A 19,626-nucleotide genomic window follows, 5' to 3' on the forward strand; every position below is an offset into this window, starting at 1 on the left:
CCAATCGATCCACCGATCGATTGGGGGTTCTGATTTTGCAGCTAAGCTCTGATTTCAGCACTTGTTCGTGCCAAAACTACTTGTATCAGTTCTAAACTAAATGCAAAACATTCTAATATCACATAAATAGTGTTCTAAGCAGGATAGGGTGCATGATTAACTAATTCATAGCATTTAACATACTCAGGTGCAAAATAATAAAATGCTAAAAGGTTCTAATGCTTAAAACAAAGCTTGCTGAAATTCCCTAAGATCTTTATTCCAAGTTCCATCCACACACATCTTCATCGCATTACCCTCCAGCCTCCGCTAGTCCATCTTTCCTTTACCTTTATCCGCAGTATAAGGAAAAAGTATCTGTAAGCTTTCGCTTAGTAAGAAACCATCTACCTCACAAAACATGCATTCGATGCAATATGCTTTTAAAACATGCTATTGAAAATATGTACTGATTGGACGAAAACATGGCATGCTATGATACAATACATGGAAATCAAAAGCTAGTCATGACATACTATCATCTAAAGCATGTGTAACAAAACTGAATATAGAGCTATCATACATAATCATAGGAAAGAGCTGAGCTGAAGCATAAACTGAGCTAAACTAAACTAAGCTAGTACTGAAGTTAAACTGTATACACAACTGATTTCTGAGTTTTCAAAACTAATTATCATAATAGGTGAAAATACATAATCATGCTGCTAATGGGTCCGGCAACTGTACGTGCTATGCGCGCATCCCTAACTAGACCCGAGTTTGCAAGTCCCGAATTTAGTAGGGTTACTAGGTTATCTGAACCTAGGGACGACTGTGGGAGCCCAACCCAATGGATATCTAATCCAGTACAATGCCACTGAAAAGTAAAATACTGAACATAAGCTAATAAATCCTTGTCTTGCTTTTACTAGGTTGTCTAAGCCCAGAACTAGGTTATCTAAACCTAGAGGCGACTGTGGGAGCCCACCCATTGGACATCTAGTCCTGTAAAAACTGAAGCAAGACTAAATAAGCTATAAAAATGCCTCCATTGCATTTATCTAAGCTACTAAAATGCCTAAGTTGCATTTTTCTGTGCTAAACAATTTAATCGAACACTTGGTATGCGCTAATTCGCATCCTTTGTGTCGATAGTCTACATATTATTAAACTAAGACATGGAATTCACACGAAAGCTACTTATACTGCAGGTGAGGGGTTTTTTACCTCCTGTTCGTAGTTTCTTACGATTCTAATCGCTAGATTTCTGGAGGAGACGATCCTTTCAATGATCTTCTCGCGTCCACGTGTTCTTCTCGTAGAGAGAAGCATCCTCGTGTCGGAGCCGTCGCCGGAAGGTACTCCTAGAGCCCTAGGCTTGGTGCGCCGAGAGAGGAAGAGGAGAGGGAGGTGGGCGGCGGTGAGGGTTTGAGGGAGAGGAAAAGTTACGTTCCAAAATAACTCTTCACTTATTAATTCCCTATTTATATTAAGTGGTTAATTCACCCAACTCTAATATAAATTTAATTGTCTCCCTTTCCTTTCTGCACGGCCCTGTTGGGTTCACTTGGTTACTAGAGTCATCACTAAAGCATAAGGTCTAGTAGGTCTCGGGTTCAATACTCGTGTAGGCTATTTCACGGTTCTATTTATTTTTGCTACTTCCGCTACTCTAAAAATTCTGTAAAAATATTCTAAAATTTCAGTAAAATCATAGAATATTTCTAAAATAGTTTTGAGAATTTTCGAGCATTACAATATAAAAGTAACAAGAAATATAAATCTTATTTATCCTTAATAAACAAACAAAGTAGTAAATCAGTCCAAGCATGGGTCCCCAAGTCCAAGTTGATCAACCAAGTTGGACTTGGCCAATACTGGGTTCCGAAGGATCAAATACACTACCTCGATAGACCATATCGAGGCAATGATCCGGGGAAAGCTAAAAGAAAAACGATCTTAAAATTTTAAAATTCAAAAATTCAAAATCAAATTAAAAATTCAAAATTAAATTATAAATTATAAATTTAAAATTCAAAATCAAATTAAAAATTTGAAATTAAATTATAAATTCAAAATTGAAAAATAGATGGAGGATCCAAGCTAGCTGGCACCTCCAACTGAACTACCCGACAGGGTAACTGAACCTAATTTACCCGAAATGGGTAAAACAAGAATAGATTACCCGGCAGGATAATTAAGGTTAGATTAAAACAGGCTAAGTTTAACTTGAACCACAATACTGTTGAAGTTTTAGATGATAGTACGTTAGGGAAGCTTGGGCATCGCATGTCTAGGAAGATATGGCTTCAACCTGGTGCATTTGGCCAAGTGGAACTGACCGAAACTACCCTTAAATGGATCCTAACTAGTTAGACCAAGGATTAGTATTAAGTTCAATGGGTAGGCCTATTTGGGAACCTCGAAGGCATGGTTACTTTAATGAGCTCCTTGTGACTCACCATAGCCCAGAAGTTTATCCAAAGAATGCCTACTTGTTGAACCCAAAGCTAAACCTGAATCTAACATAAAGTTAAACCAGACCCTTAAATTCAACAATAATTCATCTCACAACAATTATAGGATTCCCTGATTGACAATTTAGATCGGGTGAGATGACTAAGAAATTGACTTAACCTTAAATCAACAAGTTAATTGGTTAACTTAAATTTCAAAATTATTTTTAAAACTAAATTTCAAAATTATTTTAAAACTAAATTTCAAAATTATTTTAAAACCTAAATTTCAAAATTATTTTAAAACTAAATTTCAAAATTATTTTAAAACCTAAATTTCAAAATTATTTTAAAACTAAATTTCAAAATTATTTTAAAACTTAAATTTCAAAATTATTTTAAAACTTAAATTTCAAAATTATTTTAAAACCTAAATTTCAAAATTATTTTAAAACTAAATTTCAAAATTATTTTAAAACTAAATTTCAAAATTATTTTAAAACCTAAATTTCAAGATTATTTTAAAACTAAATTTCAAAATTATTTTAAAACCTAAATTTCAAAATTATTTTAAAACTTAAATTTCAAAATTATTTTAAAACATAAATTTCAAAATTATTTTAAAACTTAAATTTTGAAAATTATTTTAAAAACTAAATTTCAAAATTATTTTAAAAATAAATTTCAAAATTATTTTAAAACTTAAATGTCAAAATTATTTAAAAATTAAATTTCAAAATTATTTTAAAACTAAATTTCAAAATTATTTTAAAACTTAAAATTCAAAATTATTTTAAAACTTAAATTTCAAAATTATTTTAACACTTAAATTTCAAAATTATTTTAAAACCTAAATTTCAAAATTATTTTAAAACTTAAATTTCAAAATTATTTTAAAACTAAATTTCAAAATTATTTTAAAACTAAATTTCAAAATTATTTTAAAACTTAAATTTCAAAATTATTTTAAAACTTCAATTTCAAAATTATTTTAAAACTTAAATTTCAAAACTATTTTAAAATTATTTTTAAAACTAGATTTCAAAATTATTTTTAAAAAAAACTCATCTTACAAAATCCATTAACTTTAAAAAATTTTCTCAATCTAAAATCTTTATTAAATTACTATATATATATATATAAAATAAATAATAATAAAAAAGGGAGGGTGCCTCATGGAGGCGCCTCCGACACTGGAAGGCGCCTCCAAGAGCGGCGGGAAAGTTCCCGCCGCATCACCTTAAGGCGCCTCAGATCGATCCGAGGCGCCTCCTAAACCTACTGAAGGAGCCTTAACATACTTAAGGCGCCTTCAATTCCCAGCTTTAGAAAATGAACATATTCCTTCTGTTCGTTTTTCTGCCGACACCGAGCACATCCTCTGCGTGCGAATTCTAGCAACCAAGGCGCCTTCAACCCGTTTAATCTTCCGTCAACACTTGGCAATGCCTCCTAGGTATAATCTCAATCCTTCCCGATCAAGTTTTACGTAAAATTTCTGCTTATTTCTGTCAATTTTTGGCAAAATCATTGAAAATAGGAAGCGCCGACACGTTGATCCTAATCCAGCTAGACTTCCATCAGCAGATATCAGATTCCCTACTATACATCATAGGGATACCTTTGCTAATTACATTTTTGAACCTATCAAACCTAGATGTGTAAATAGGACCTTTTATACCCAGTTTTGTACCATCTATCAAATGATGAGCACTATCAATGGACCAATTGGTTTCGACCGATATAGTAAACCGGAGTTATGTGCTTTTGTCACGCCCCTGAGGAGTCCCACCAAAAAATCTCCCGATCACGATAACCGAGACATACATCAATACATCACCACATACTGGTGGAAAATATCTACACAACCACGGAGTTATATAACCAAATTTACCGAATGTAAATAAATACAACCACGCGGTTGATAAATATATGAATCACCACTGCATTTAAATCAACACAATGAAAACATAAACAACGATCACAAAACATAAAGTAACTAACTGCGAGCCGGCTCGGCTTGACACAATAATATCAAACCAAATACAAGAGAATACAAATACATAAACAAATACAAAACCCAAACTACAAATAATGTAAAAAATACCAAAATCGTAAGGTCATCCTTGAATGTGACATGGGATTGGCGGACAGGCTCTCCAAGCGACTCCATAAATCCTTTACCTGCTACCTGGTGAAATTACCAATATGGTGAGATAATAAAGACTCATAATCATATCCAACATAAGGAATGCATATAATCAAACTAGACATAATAAATGCACATATGGAATATGAAATCGACATATACATTGCAATATCAGTAAAGTCACCAGGGATCGACAAAAGATCGCTCATAAACATGAGCAATATAACTGGCAGCATACGCATGTATAATAAATGACATGTATGAAGCATGACAACCATAAGCAACAATCATAGATCAAACAAGTACAACATGTCATAATCACATTAGCTGGTAACTATAAGATATGTATACAGATATATCACCACAGAAGCATCGTGCATCATATACAAATAACAACATAGACAGATGGTGACCCCGCCACCTCTCAAGACACCACGACCCCAATACGGTCGAGAGGCTTGGATCCGTGACAACTATACTACCCTCCAGTCACTATAGAGCGGCCGAATTGGATAGTTCACTAACTAGTTATCTAACTATATAGCATCAGGGTCCCTCACTGCTCATAGCGTCGGATACCACTACCTACTGAGTGGCCGAGTGGCACGACAGACAACCAGACGCCCAACTACCACTACCCACGAGTGGCCAACCACAAGGGAGACATGGTCGACGGCATGCATGCAATGACATGATGCGAATAATGCAACAGTCATCATATATATATAAACAGAAACAGGTATGCTACATGAAGTCAGCATGCTCAGTAAGGTGTGTAAATAAACAGCAATCAAAGCATGTAAACATGGTATCAGGTGTATATATCCAATACCTACTATCTAATGTCTGGTATCTGGTATCCAATACCTAGTACTATAGTATCTGCTAAATATCATCGATAGCAACAAGAGACTGTATAGAAACCGACATGAGTAGCTCAAAGATTGAGTGGAAGTATCAAACGCAGGAAAAATAAGAGTGGAGTCAAGATAGATACAGCAACTATCTGAACATAAAGCTCATGCACTAGGATCAAAATACTAAAGAGATAAAGCAAGAAGTACCCGCCTTTATCTGTCGATCGTGACAAACTAATCCCACGTCGAGACGCACATCTCGAATCCAAGTCCTGCGATCACATAATATATTTAGCTAATTACATATACAACAACTAGCTAAACCTAAAACTCAATTCTAATTCAATTAGATAATCGTTTAATTCCACCTAATAATCCATAGTTTCCAACCCAAATTCCCAAATCTAATATCAACAGGGAGTATAACAATACATACCAATACATCTACATCACTTACCTTAAGAGACAGCAACAGATCAAAAGCTCACAGTCTCTACTAACCACTGCCCACAGCCTCCAAAAGCTCCTGCTGACAACTACCAAAGAAGTATCCATACATCAATCCTTCCAAATCCACTAATCAGTCCAAGATTCAATCCAAAATAATATATCAAAGCTGAATTCCAATAACAAACATGAAATCATGATATTCATCCAATCCCAATACAACTTAATCCAACTCAATATAATAAATCCATAGCACAACTTACCCAAACCGAATGTGAAATCCCTCAATAAAAGAACCAGCAACTGCTATGTAGAAATGGATGTCCCCCTTCAATTCAAACACCTCCAATCACCTTCCATTCATCCAAACCAAGAATTAAACCCTAAATGATACTCCACATTCCTTTAGCTAACAACTTACCCAAATCTCTGATAACTGTAGGTGGAACACGATCAGAGGTTCACTGCCGAGATTGGATCACCAAAATTGTGGATTCACTAAACTGACCAAAGCTACAAGAACAGCCAAGAATCAAATCTCTACATCCCAAATCAGAAATGGAGATTAGATTACTAGAAGAACTACCATGGAACTTACCTTACTCCAATTCCTACATTGACAGACCGTCCACACTAGGATCAGCATCCAATCAACACCAACGAGAAAGAGGAACCGGAATTCAGTGAAGTGGATTTCCTTGATCCAAGCTTCGACGATGAGGAGGCGCTGGATACCCACAAGAGGCAATTAGGGCTCGAATCTCACCTCCCTCACCGTGCCCTAGCCGTGAAGCAGTGGCCGATCGTGAGCAAGAAACCGTTGAAGATGAAATCGCACAGCCGGAGATAATAGGTACCGTCGAGATCTAATGCCACTTCCTCTCCGACGACGTGTGAAGGCGAGATCGCGATGGAAAAAGCCTCTCCGTCGGCGTCGGGTCGTCCGCGCGAGAGAGAAAGGAGAGAGCAACGGCCGGATCAAAGCTCGGGTGGTTGGCGCCGGTGATGAGATGACCATCGGCGTCGATCGAGGCAGAAGAGGGGGAAGAGTCGGCGCTGTCGCGAGGAGAGGGGAGATCAGGACGAAGCAGCTTCAGCGTGGAGAATTTTTAGGGCACGGGTAAGAAATAAGTGGGGTTTTAAACTTAGGTTCAATCAATTAAACCCTAAATTGGTTTCCTAAATCAACTCCCACTTTTAGGTATTTTTAAACGAGCTTCCACTTAGCCTATAAATGATCCCCTTAAACTATGCCAAATGGACTCCGAAAAATTCTCAAAAAATTCCTAAAAATTCCTGAAAAATCCAATAAGATTATTTGTCCAATAACCTTATTATTTAATTATTATTTGGATGCTGTATTTTACATTCTCCCCCACTAATAAAAATTTGGTCCCCAAATTTACTGCTCAACCTAGGGATTCACATCTCAGTGTAACAATCCAGCAACATACTCATATACAACTCCATCCAAATATCATCACAAATCTCCAATTGTAAAAGATGGCTCTGTGGGTTATGAGCTCACCCTGCTTCCGCTACTCACACACTACTGTCTAACCAACAGTAGGTAAATCAATTTCATCTGAAATTCATAATCCCCTATCAACAGATCCTCAAACATCTATATAAAGCGCTAAAACTATCCATCTGTCTGAGAGTGGAAAGCTATATCACAACAAATCTCAATACTAATAACCTACTGTAAACACTACTGGAGCCACGATGTCGATCACGAATCTCCCTCTGGTACAATACTTAGAGATATACCCTAAAATCCCGTGATCTCTCTACAGTATAACCCAGCTAATCGATCCAATAAATCCATCTTACGAATCAATAGCTAGGGACAAATTCATCAACCCATCACTGATTTCCCAACACATCGTATCCTCTCCATTCCTGGGTAGTCTCACAATAAAGTCCATTATAACATGCGCTCAACTCCATTCCAGTATCCGAATCTACTGAAATAATCTTACTAACCTCCGATGTTCAGCCTCCACTTGCTGACATACTAGACATCAAGCTACAAAATCCACGATGTCTTTTTTTTTCTTGTCATTCAACCAATAGAAACGCTCTAAGTCCCTATACATCGGGTGTCACCCGGATGTATCACAAATCCATATCGAGATGTTTTCCTACAAAAACCCCTCCCGGATAAGAAGTGACTCAGGATCACACCTAACCTCCCACAGATATAAAGTATCTCATAAGTGTTGAGCAACTAGCTCCACACTTTTTCACGTCAGTGGGGGTCATCTATCCAAATGTACCCTCAAGGTCATCCTACTAAGTACATACAGTCCATGATCAAAGTCTCCATAGAATATAATACATCAATCTTCTACAAACTAGTCAAGCCCTCAATGGTATGCAGCTAACTCAGTCAATTCTCCGTCTGTACAAGTCATGAACTCAAATATGGCTTTTAGGTTATCTAACCAGCACACATAACCCAAGGATCAGAATCTCTATAAAATAGAGTGAGTTGGTCTCCAACTGACTGAACTACTGACCGAACTAAGAACATAAGAATGGATCAGTCCTCTACTGACCAAGACAACAATGGTAAATCGAACCTCTATAGGCTAAAGTAACCAGGATGAGTCGATCCTCTACTAACCAAACCAACAGAGTAAATCAATCCTACTAAGCAAGTCAACAAAGGTACATCAGTCCTTTGCTAACCGAACCAATTAGGATAAATCAATCCTCTACTACCCAAGTCGATAAAAGTAAATCGGTTCTCTACGATCCAAGGCAATACGAGTAAATTGGTTCTTCACGAACCGAAGCAATATGATATTTAGCAGATATTGGTTCTCCACGAACCGAAGCAATATGATATTTAGCAGATACTAACCACTACTAAACTAGTGATAACATAAATTAATAACACTAGTGGTATGGTAAAAGAAGTCCTATGAGACTGTATTCCTTGATCTCTAGTAGGGTCAACCGTGATCAGTGATTGACCCAACACATTTGACGTATGCTACAAACAACTGAATATGTACTAACAAAAGCATACCAATACATAACATAACTAACATAACAACTATGCATGCACTAACAGAAATGTAAGATAACAATATGCAACATACCTCATATAGCTTGGAGAATCCTGTCGCTGCCTGGTCCCAAAACCCGAAAAGTCACATCGAGAAACCAAATCACGAAAACCAAACGAAAATAAGCCTCGTAAACCTTGGCTCTGATACCAATAAATTGTCACTTCCTCTCCGACGACGTGTGAAGGCGAGATCGCGATGGAAAAAGCCTCTCCGTCGGCGTCGGGTCGTCCGCGCGAGAGAGAAAGGAGAGAGCAACGGCCGGATCAAAGCTTGGGTGGTTGGCGCCGGTGATGAGATGACCATCGGCGTCGATCGAGGCAGAAGAGGGGGAAGAGTCGGCGCTGTCGCGAGGAGAGGGGAGATCAGGACGAAGCAGCTTCGGCGTGGAGAATTTTTAGGGCACGGGTAAGAAATAAGTGGGGTTTTAAACTTAGGTTCAATCAATTAAACCCTAAATTGGTTTCCTAAATCAACTCCCACTTTTAGGTATTTTTAAACGGGCTTCCACTTAGCCTATAAATGATCCCCTTAAACTATGCCAAATGGACTCCGAAAAATTCTCAAAAAATTCCTAAAAATTCCTGAAAAATCCAATAAGATTATTTGTCCAATAACCTTATTATTTAATTATTATTTGGATGCTGTATTTTACAGTTTTATCACAACCTTGAGAGGGTTGATGATAATAGGTACTCCACCAGAGTTGCTGGCGTTGACATTGAGTTTACTCCCACTTTGTTATGCACCACCCTAGGACATAGGGTTTCAGAGTCTACCTTCTTATGTTACCCCAATAAGGATCTCCCATTTGGCGATCCTTACTCCCATATTACGTTAGATACTATCTATACGTATTTCTTCGGGGAAGAGAGACCTGCTGACCTGACTGAGTTCAGGTCAGTCTCTCTTCGAGTTCAGGACTACGTGATGTATAGAGTCCTGACAGCATGTATTCTGCCGATCTCATCTCGGGATGTCCCGAAGATGAGGCCTTCCCACTCATTTTTCTTGTACGCCCTGTGTCATCGATTAGATATCGATATAGCCCTGCATATATTCCAGAACATTATCTGTGCATCTGGGACAGTCACATCTAAGATAGTACACATGCCCTATTATCACATTTTGACACGCTTCTTTTCGACCATAGAGGGTATAGATGTGACCAGGGGGACAGTCATTCCTCTTACTATATATGACGAGCTAGGATCCCATAGTTGTAGACTAGCCAGTGCCGATATCACAGCTGATGGAGTTCTAACTTGGACTGGACGACCACAGCCAGCAGCTGCCCCTATCACTCCAACAGCCGAGGATATACCAGGCGAGGGAGAGGAGTGGGCTGATTTCTTAGCTGAGGATCTTTTCGCGGATCCTTCCCCGTCTGCCAGACCATCCACCTCAGCTGGACCTTCGACCTCTACATCACTCTCCATCGAGGACAGACTTGCTCGACTCGAGGTCGAGTCCATCCAGACACGACGGATAGTTCTCTCTATTCGATCCGAGATGGCTGCTGGATTTACATCCCTTCGTGACGAGATACGACGTCTAGGTCAGCCAGCACCCGAGCAGCCCCATGCACCATCTTCCGCTGATGACCCTCCAGCTGATGCTCCTCGAGTGGATGATCCTGCTATTTGATATGACTATTTTATGCATTGTACTATGGACACCCTCACTTCACTACCTATTTATTTTGTTAGACTTCCTTGAAGTGATATATACTTATTTGCTTGCTTAGTCAGTTTCACAAATTCTGGGCTTACTTATCATCTTTCAAAATCTAGGAAAAATACTTTTCAAAATTCCACTTTATTAGACTTTTTAAAAATTTGGACTTAGCCTAAGCTTTCCCCCTAGAAATCATGCTCCCCTAGAATTAAGCCAGAGCATCTCACAAACACCTAGGTATACCTTGATTGTGTTTGAAAGACATAGAATGGTGTGAGATGTATAGGGTATTGCCTGGACTCAAGGATGCTTATATCTGTGCATCAATATGAGTCTGGGCGTTAAACACGCAATATACAGTAATCAAGTCAAGTCTTCCAGCTCTAGTCAAATCTAACTGGACCAAACTGACTTAACTTGACTAACCATGTGAAAGTTGTTGTCCTGTAGGCAATCAGCAAGTAACTAAAGGTTAGACAGTTGGTAAAGGATACTCAATTTTCTAGTTAAAAATGTTTTGATCTTTAGGGCTCTGATACCTAGTAAGTTAATCTATTGAACATGATTCATGCTTGGACTTAAGGACCAACTGACTTTGAATGAATAACCTAAATCAAATTATTAGCTACTCTGCTCCCTCCTAGCCCTAAGTATTGTTTAAAATTAAGCTAATTTTTTCTTTTAAGCCATAGTCTTCAAATCCGATATTTGCAAAGAACTTAGTTTTATTTTCAAAATTTTAAAACTGAGCTTACTTTGAAATCTAACTTTATAAATTCCTATTTTCTTAAGTAGAGCAAAGATTTCAAAGCTACTTCAAAATTTCTAAATAAAGATTATTGTTTTACTAGCTTTTTAACTATCAAAAAGATCCACTTTCTAGAAACTTTTTCTAAGCTTCTAAAAAGCTAACATCATTTAACCTATTAAATATTTTCTCACTTAACTAAACTGTTAAATGTTTTGTCAAAACCTTGTTAAATCAAAATGACTATTTTAGCTTATTTTTTGATATATGGCAAAGGGGGAGAATAGCAATAAAAATTCAAAATAAAAAGGGGGAGCATCAGTTAAGGGGGAGCATATAGTTGGCGTTAAAACTTTAAATTAGTAACACAAGCAAATTTGTTTTTTTAAATTTTGTTCATCTATTCTTAGCAAATTTGCCTGTGTTAAAAATGTTTATCTATACGTTTGTTTACTTAACTTTGAATTTGAGTTGTCATAATCAAAAAGGGGGAGATTGTTGGTGCGAGAAGCATCCGACGATCGAACTCGTGTTTTGATAATGGCAAAGGATTCAAAGTCAAGGTGTTGTGTAATCTAACAAGTCTGCTTGAGGATTTCAAGAAAGTCCTACCTGCGGTTAGGCAAGGGAAAAACCCTAGGGGGTGGTAACCCTAGGTCATAGGGGGTGGTAACCCTATGCGGAAAGTCTTGGCAGGTCGATGGCTTCAGGCAAAAGTCCTAGGGGGTGGTAACCCTAGGTGGAAAATCCTAGTGTCGCGAACTAGGTGAAAGACTGGACTAGCCGGGAAGCGGATGTCCAGCAGAAAGTCCGGAAGCGTCGAGTGTTGAGCAAAAGTCCAGTCGATCTGGAGGATCGTACTGGCAATGTAAATCTCCGAGTGGAGTAGGAGGACGCTGCCTCGTAGAGGAACAGAGGCTTGTCGACCTAGGGTTTCCGGTTGGAAACCCGAAGTCCGGAGACTGCCAATACTTCATTTATCATATTTATTGTATTATGTGCTAACTTTGTTTGTGCTTGGGACTAACATATCTTGCAGTGCAACGAGGCGCCTTCATGGAGCTTGGAGGCGCCTCGGGTGCAAGGCTGGAGCTGGCTGCGAGAAGTTGTTCAAGGCACCCTGATGAACAGTTGAAGGCGCCTTGAACAGATGAAGGCGCCCTGTGAACAGTGGAAGGCGCCCTGAATCTGTGATAAGATTCGACCAGTTCGCTCCTTATCTCTGCGGCTGACTCAGCGTATTCAAGTCGCCTTGGGTAGCATTCAAGGCGCCTTGAACACTATTTATAAAGGGGGTTCGACCAGCAGCTTGGATCAACAAATTCTAAGTCTTCCTTCTGCATTCAACTGCTAACGAACTCATCTCGAAGTGCTGCAACTCGACGCCGACGACCCGAACCTTCAATTTAGAATTTCCTATTGTTGGTATAATTTATTTATTGCATTTCTTGTAAATCATCTTTTGTAAATTCATCGAGCTTATAGTTGTTGCCCACCGGAAGCGATCAAGGATCGCGGGCCTTCGAGTAGGAGTCGCCTGAGGCTCCGAACGAAGTAAAATCCTCCGTGTTCTTCTGTGTGTCTTTCTCTATATCATTTCCGCTGCATTAATTTCTGAACGACGTTTTAATTACTCCGATAGTTTTACGATTCCAAAAATCTAACGATTTAGCCACGAGCGCTATTCACCCTCCCCCCCTCTAGCGCGGTCTCGATCCAATACTCTTTGTCTTATATCTAATCCAGTATTAGCATCTCTGACGATAAACAACCTATGAATTGTATAGCAAAAATTGAGTATGTTATTTCCTTGTGATGTCATCCTGGCTACTTCCTCGGGATATATAGTTTTATAGGCTTCCCATGCTGCTCTGGCAACATCTCCTAGGTAATTTTCTCCTACTCTTATCATGGCTTCTCCTGTTTCTATGTCTAGTTCATGTCTAGCTTGATAATCTCTTTTAACAGAGACTATCCATTGTTCTAGATAAGTATCATAAAGTTGAGGATCATCGCATTCTCCAATATTTAACAAGACCGAATTCTTGCCAAAGTAAGTAATTTCAGGTGGTCTTCTTTTTCCTATTGTTCTTAATAAAGGATTATTATTAGTATATGGGGTAATCTTTGTTCTTGGGGGATGTCCTTCCCCATAATCCATAGTTCTCATAGAGCTTTCAAGGTATCTTACTTGAAGCGGTTGTGGTCTGAAGTTACTAGTGCTACTAGATTCGGCTGGATTCATTAGATTTACTGTTGAGAAGTAATCTTGTTTTTTAGCAATTATGTTATGCTCTTCGTTGAAATATAACATCCAGTCAGGCTCTAATTTATGGTGTAAAAGGTCAAAAGTTTCTAATTCTTTTAAATCTTCTTTAGTGAAATAGATGGCTATTTCAAATGGAATGTAAACATATTCGTTTAGACCGTCATAAAATAAATAATTAATTTCCGCATTATTGCTTATAGGAGTGTCCAGTATGTTATATTCAATGTTCATTAAATTCATATTAGTTTGAGTTTCTTCATTATCTTCTTCTTGTGATGTTGAAGGTTTATAATTATGAAATCTTACTATAGAGCTTCCATGTCTATCTTTATAAATAATGGATTCTGTTGGTTGTAAGGTTTGTGGTTTATTGTTTAATTCTAAATTAAGAGTCCAATCCAATCCTGCAAGTAATGTTGATGAGAAGTCCTTAGGTTTGAGGAAATAAATGCCTTTTGTCGTAAGGGTTTCAATAACATTAGTAATTTGAACTTTAAAACTATTATTAATATTTGTCATGGTTTTTCCTAGAAAGATTATGTCTATTTGAATATTATATCTTTGAAAGTCTCCATACCCTCTGGCTTGTACTGAAATTTTAATATGTTCTATAAAGTCTGGGATTGTCATATTGAAGTTTGGACAGAAATAGGTAATTCCTAAATTGATATTCATATCTACTTCAATGAGTCCAATAATTGCCTTATCATTGTCAGAAAATCTGGAGTCATAAAGGACTAAAAATACTTTAGCTACTATACTTTTTCTAGTAAGTCCTCTTAGTCCAAACACTATTAATCCTAGATGTATGTAGTGATGTTTTCTTTGTAAAAGTGTTCTTGCCGATTCTTCTATCATGAGTGTAAATCTTTCTTCACCTCCATCTGGTAGATGAAGTGGTTGTGTTCTGTGATGTCTATAAAGTGATGTAGAAAAGGATAATAGTCCTTGATTATATATTCTTTTTAGGTTTAAGGTATTTAATTGTTTGTTAGAAAAAGTGTCTAAATTATGTTCTATGTCTATAAGTTCTTCTAATTGATAAGTAGCAATATTTGTTGAGGACCTCCTGAGTATTATAGATAAGTTTATTTGGTTGTCTTAATGTAATTTTTGTTTGGTTGTCTTAAAGTTTGTTATAATTCTTAAAAACTTTCAGTTTGTTTCTTTGTTCGTAGATCCATTTGAAATGATATCTTGAGTCTTATAAGTAAGAAATTTATAAGTAGTAGGTTGTTGTCGGGTAACTATTTTTCCTAAAGACAATTTACTAAGGTCTTTGTTAATACTTTCAAGAGTTTCTTTTAGATTTACTTGTGTGAGTATCTTTATAAATATGATTTTCGAGAGTAAATAGTTGAGTTTCCAATACCGTAAGTCTATAATGTAAAGAAGTAAATAGTGCTAGTATGGTGTTATTTTGTTGTACTAGTACTTGGTCGCCTTGATTTACTAGTGAGACATTTTAGCAAATTGTTGGGAAAACTCAATAGCTTCTTCGTAATGAGTGTTTCTAAATTGTAGTTAGTTCATAAATTATAGGGTCCTAAAGGGTCTTAAGGCTCTTATACCATTTTTTTTTAATTTTTTTTTTAATTTTTTTACGAAAGTATATTATTACTAAATAGTAATACTAAACAGAAGTAGATTAACAGTAAATAATAACAGAAGTAGATTAACAGTAAACAGTAACAGAAGTAGATTAACAGTAAATAGTACAGAAGTAGATTAATAGTAAACAAAAATAACTTGACAGTAATAGTAAAATAGTAACAGTAAATAGTAAAAGAAAAATACAGTAATAGTGAAGTGCAGAAATAAAGTAGATAGTCACAATACCGTGATGGTATGGTTAAATATATTGACTTTTTTTTTTTTACTAAACTGCTTTCTTTTCTTGTTTGTTTTCCAGGGAGCCTCACCTGTTCAGGACCTCACCTTTCAATCAGTGTCCCGGCTTATGCGTAAGATTTTGAGTTGCTACCCTTTAATTGGGCTTGGGATCGCTTGACAGATCCAGACAATTACTTCCTAGTAGGAGCAACTTACACTAAGAAGATCTATTGGCCAAAAGATATGGGAACTAAATTCCTCCCTTTCTCCTTCAAAACACAGCATACGACATTACTTCAACATTATAAAAGAAAAATTGAAAGATACTGTCAGAAGAGACTATAGCCAGCTCTGTCCTCTCTGCTAGAGCATATAGAGCAGCACTCCACAGAAGTATGCAGCCAGACTTAGGCGGAAGTTCACAAACTCCCTCTCTGGATCTTACCAGTGACAATAACCTTGACAACTTAATGGAGACTTAATAACGTCATCCATGACGTCCTCTCCCATAAACATAACACTCCAGTAACATCTACCAAAAATGTCATTCATGACTTTTTTCTGCCACCTCGCCACTATGCCCACCCACCTAAAACAAAGTCATCTGTCCCCCCAACTAAACCCTTCTTTTTCCAGGCCCCCTTTCCATTTCTTAGAGTTTTCCACTTGTCCTTCACCAAGCCTTCTCTTTCCAGGCCCCTCTCTTTCTCTACTTTCCTTCTCCTCCAAGAAAAGCTCTCTCCTCCTTCTATAAAAGGACCCCAAAACTCTCTTGCTGAATCATCCCCCCCCCCCCCCCCCCCCCACTGCACTCACTACTGTCCATACTCTTCCTCTATTCTTCAAGTGTGATCAAGTGTGTTTGTAAGTTTTCTCTGTCAAGTTATGTAAAAATTCGGTACCTTTATGTAATATATGTTGTTTTCTATGTAAGCTATCTTTATGTAAAAAATTTTATGTAACTCTCTGTAAAAATTCTCTACTAAATAAGATCTATGCTTGTTGCTTGTTTTATAATGACAATCTAAGTTTAGACTCAAAAACATTCTGTCTCTCTCGTCTTGGTTCTTTTCCTCAGTCCTTGTCTTAGTAATCGACAGGTGAACATTAACTGTATCATGAATAACCAAAATCATATAAGACCTGTGCGGGCTAAGTAAGAAGGGTAGCAACCCAAAATCTTACGCATAAGCCGGGACACTGATTGAAAGGTGAGGTCCTGAACAGGTGAGACTCCCTGGAAAACAAACAAGAAAAGAAAGCAGTTTAGTTAAAAAAAAAGTCAATATATTTAACCATACCATCACGGTATTGTGACTATCTACTTTATTTCTGCACTTCACTATTACTTTATTTTTCTTTTACTATTTACTGTTACTGTTTTACTATTACTGTCAAGTTAGTTTTATTTACTGTTAATCTACTTCTGTTACTATTTACTGTTAATCTACTTCTGTTACTGTTTACTGTTAATCTACTTCTGTTTACTATTACTATTTAATAATAATCTACTTTCTTAAAAAAAATTTTAAAAAAAAAATTTAAAAAAAAATTTAAAAAAATTTAAAAAAATTACCTAAAAAAAAAGTTGAATTCTTACTCCAATGTTATCGTATTGTGGTGCTACATTTATGTCTGTCCAGGCTTTATGTATTTCCTTTCCTAAGTCACCTAGAAGTTTGCTAAAAGGACTTTCCCCTAGTTCCGGGTTACAATAGTTTCCCGAGACTGCTGTTAATGCTAAAAAGTCATTACAAAAAGGTTTAATCCAATTCCAACTAAAGAGTTGTAATTGTTCTAAGTCTCTCATAGCTTCTCTTTGTCTTATATCTAATCCAGTATTAGCATCTCTGGCGGTAAACAACCTATGAATTGTATAGCAAAAATTGAGTATGTTATTTCCTTGTGATTGAGACGCCCGCCCTTTTACTACACTCCTGCCTAGTGAGGGTGGGGTCACTTTCTTAGACTTAGCATACATAAACATACATACAGCGGAAGCATTTTTTTTTTCTAGAATCATACTAAGCATATGAGCATGAAATAGCATGGTTCAACTTAAATAGTCATATTATTCATTTCTAACACATGCATAGGGAATCATGAAAGACATCAACATAACATAACATATTATTCATAAGTTCACTTAAGCAGGTCATTTTATTTCTTTAGCCAAGTCACCATCACACATCTCTTGCCCCTTCCTGCTGCTCCTCTAGTTTATCCATCCTTTACCTTTATCTGTGGTACAAGGAAAAATATCTGTAAGCACTCAAGGCTTAGTGAGATCCTTTCCTACTCACAAAAACCAACATATCATGTAAAATCATCATATCATACATCATAGAATAAATGACGCTCATATCATCATATAATTAAAAATATATCATATCATGGCATGAATTTCAATAATATCGTAACATAAAGTAAACAACATATTATGGCATAAATCTTATCATGGTATAAGTAACATCATATCATAGCATAAATCATATCATAGCATAAGTAATCATCATATCATGGTATAGATCATATCATAGCATAAGAAATCATCATATCATGGTATAGATCATATCATAGCATAAGAAATCATCATATCATGGCATATATCACATCATAGCATAAGTGAAAGCATCATGACATTTCTTTTCATAACATCAAGGCATCATATCATAGCATAACTGTAAGCATTATTTCACATCATATCGTAAGCATGGATACAAGATGTCCTTTAAAACATGGGTAATGTCATATGCAATATGCCTTTCAAAACATGATTTATGTCATGTGTGAGATGTCTTAAAACAATATCATATAGTACTTGAAAATAATCTCAACATGAAAGGGGCCCGGCTTAGTACCACATACATACATAATGTGCGCATCCTAAGTAGACCCAAGGTAGCTAGTCTTGAACCTACTAGGAAACTAGGCCCGTAGCTCGGCCTAGGGGCACGTAAGGAGCCCACCCTTTACTAGGCCTGTAATTCGACCTAGGGGCGCATAAGGAGCCCACCCTTTTGGTACAAGCCATTCAAAGTAAAATACATGTCATATCATATCTTTATCATTTCATAACATATTCGTGTCATTCATAGCATATCATATTCATGTCATTCATAGCATATCATGTCCATGTCATTCATAGCATATCATGTTCATGTCATTCATAGCATATCACGTTCATGTCATTCATAACATATCATGTTCATGTCATTCATGTCATTCATAAGGTATGCATAAATGGGCACATAGCCATGCATACTTGGGCACATAGCCATCATACTTGTCTTGGGCACATAGCCATCATATTTGGGCACGTAGCCATCACATTTGGGCACATAGCCAATATAGGTATCATTCTCATGCATGGTTCATAAGCATACTTAAACGGGCATATAAAATATATCATGGAAGGAAAAGAAAACATAATCATGCATGGATCACGAGTTAACTTCTCCTAATTCATATCATGGCAAAGGTAAGTACATCATGAGTCATAATTTGGTCTAAATCCTCAACCAACTAAGGGTGGCCGAAACATGCATAGGCTCACTTAGGTTGCATGAAATCATACAAGCATATGAACCCAAATTCATTTCTATAACATTTATCATAAAGAACATCATAAGCATATTTGATTTAGGTTCTATGCTTCCTAGGTTTAGAAACCCACATTGGCCGAAACATACAAGGTCCAACATTTGGTTACAAATAGCATGTAAACATGTGAACCCTAAACAATTTCCATGCATTTATCATAGGCAACCACATGAGCATATTGGGTTAAAGTTTCAAGCTTCCTAAGTCCACAAATCATAGGTGGCCGAATGCCATCAATGTGACTCTAAGTTTTTTTTTTCAACCAAATACAAGCATGTGAGTACCCTATAAATTTCATAGCATATCATAGAGAAGAACATAAACATGTTAGGGTTGAATTTAGGCTTGCCTAAGCCCTACATTTCATTTTGGCCGAAAGTTCACCATGTGAAAACCTAACCCTAAGCAACATGAAATCTCAAGTGCATTATGTTATCTTCATATCCTTTCATAAGGTAAAACATAAGCAAGCTAGATTTGAGGTTGAGCCTCCCTAAGGTATTTAATCCCTTCATGGCCGAAACCCTAAGG

General features: G+C 36.9%; 1 long non-coding RNA gene across 2 annotated transcripts; it reads right to left on the reverse strand.

The window, feature by feature from the left end:
• Positions 1–5,661: 5,661 nt before the first annotated feature.
• LOC122012891 lies at positions 5,662–7,002 on the reverse strand. 2 transcript variants are annotated; one of them, XR_006120341.1, is made up of 6 exons: positions 6,746–7,002; positions 6,487–6,669; positions 6,310–6,401; positions 6,152–6,241; positions 5,899–5,977; positions 5,662–5,713 (listed from the first exon to the last, which is right to left on the reverse strand). It is a non-coding gene; the product is annotated as an uncharacterized LOC122012891 (long non-coding RNA). The 2 variants fall into 2 exon arrangements; XR_006120340.1 differs by having other exon boundaries at positions 6,487–7,002.
• Positions 7,003–19,626: the final 12,624 nt, after the last annotated feature.

The sequence above is a fragment of the Zingiber officinale genome, chromosome 1A, assembly GCF_018446385.1.
Source record: "Zingiber officinale cultivar Zhangliang chromosome 1A, Zo_v1.1, whole genome shotgun sequence".
In the NCBI taxonomy this organism is placed as follows: Eukaryota; Viridiplantae; Streptophyta; class Magnoliopsida; order Zingiberales; family Zingiberaceae; genus Zingiber; species Zingiber officinale.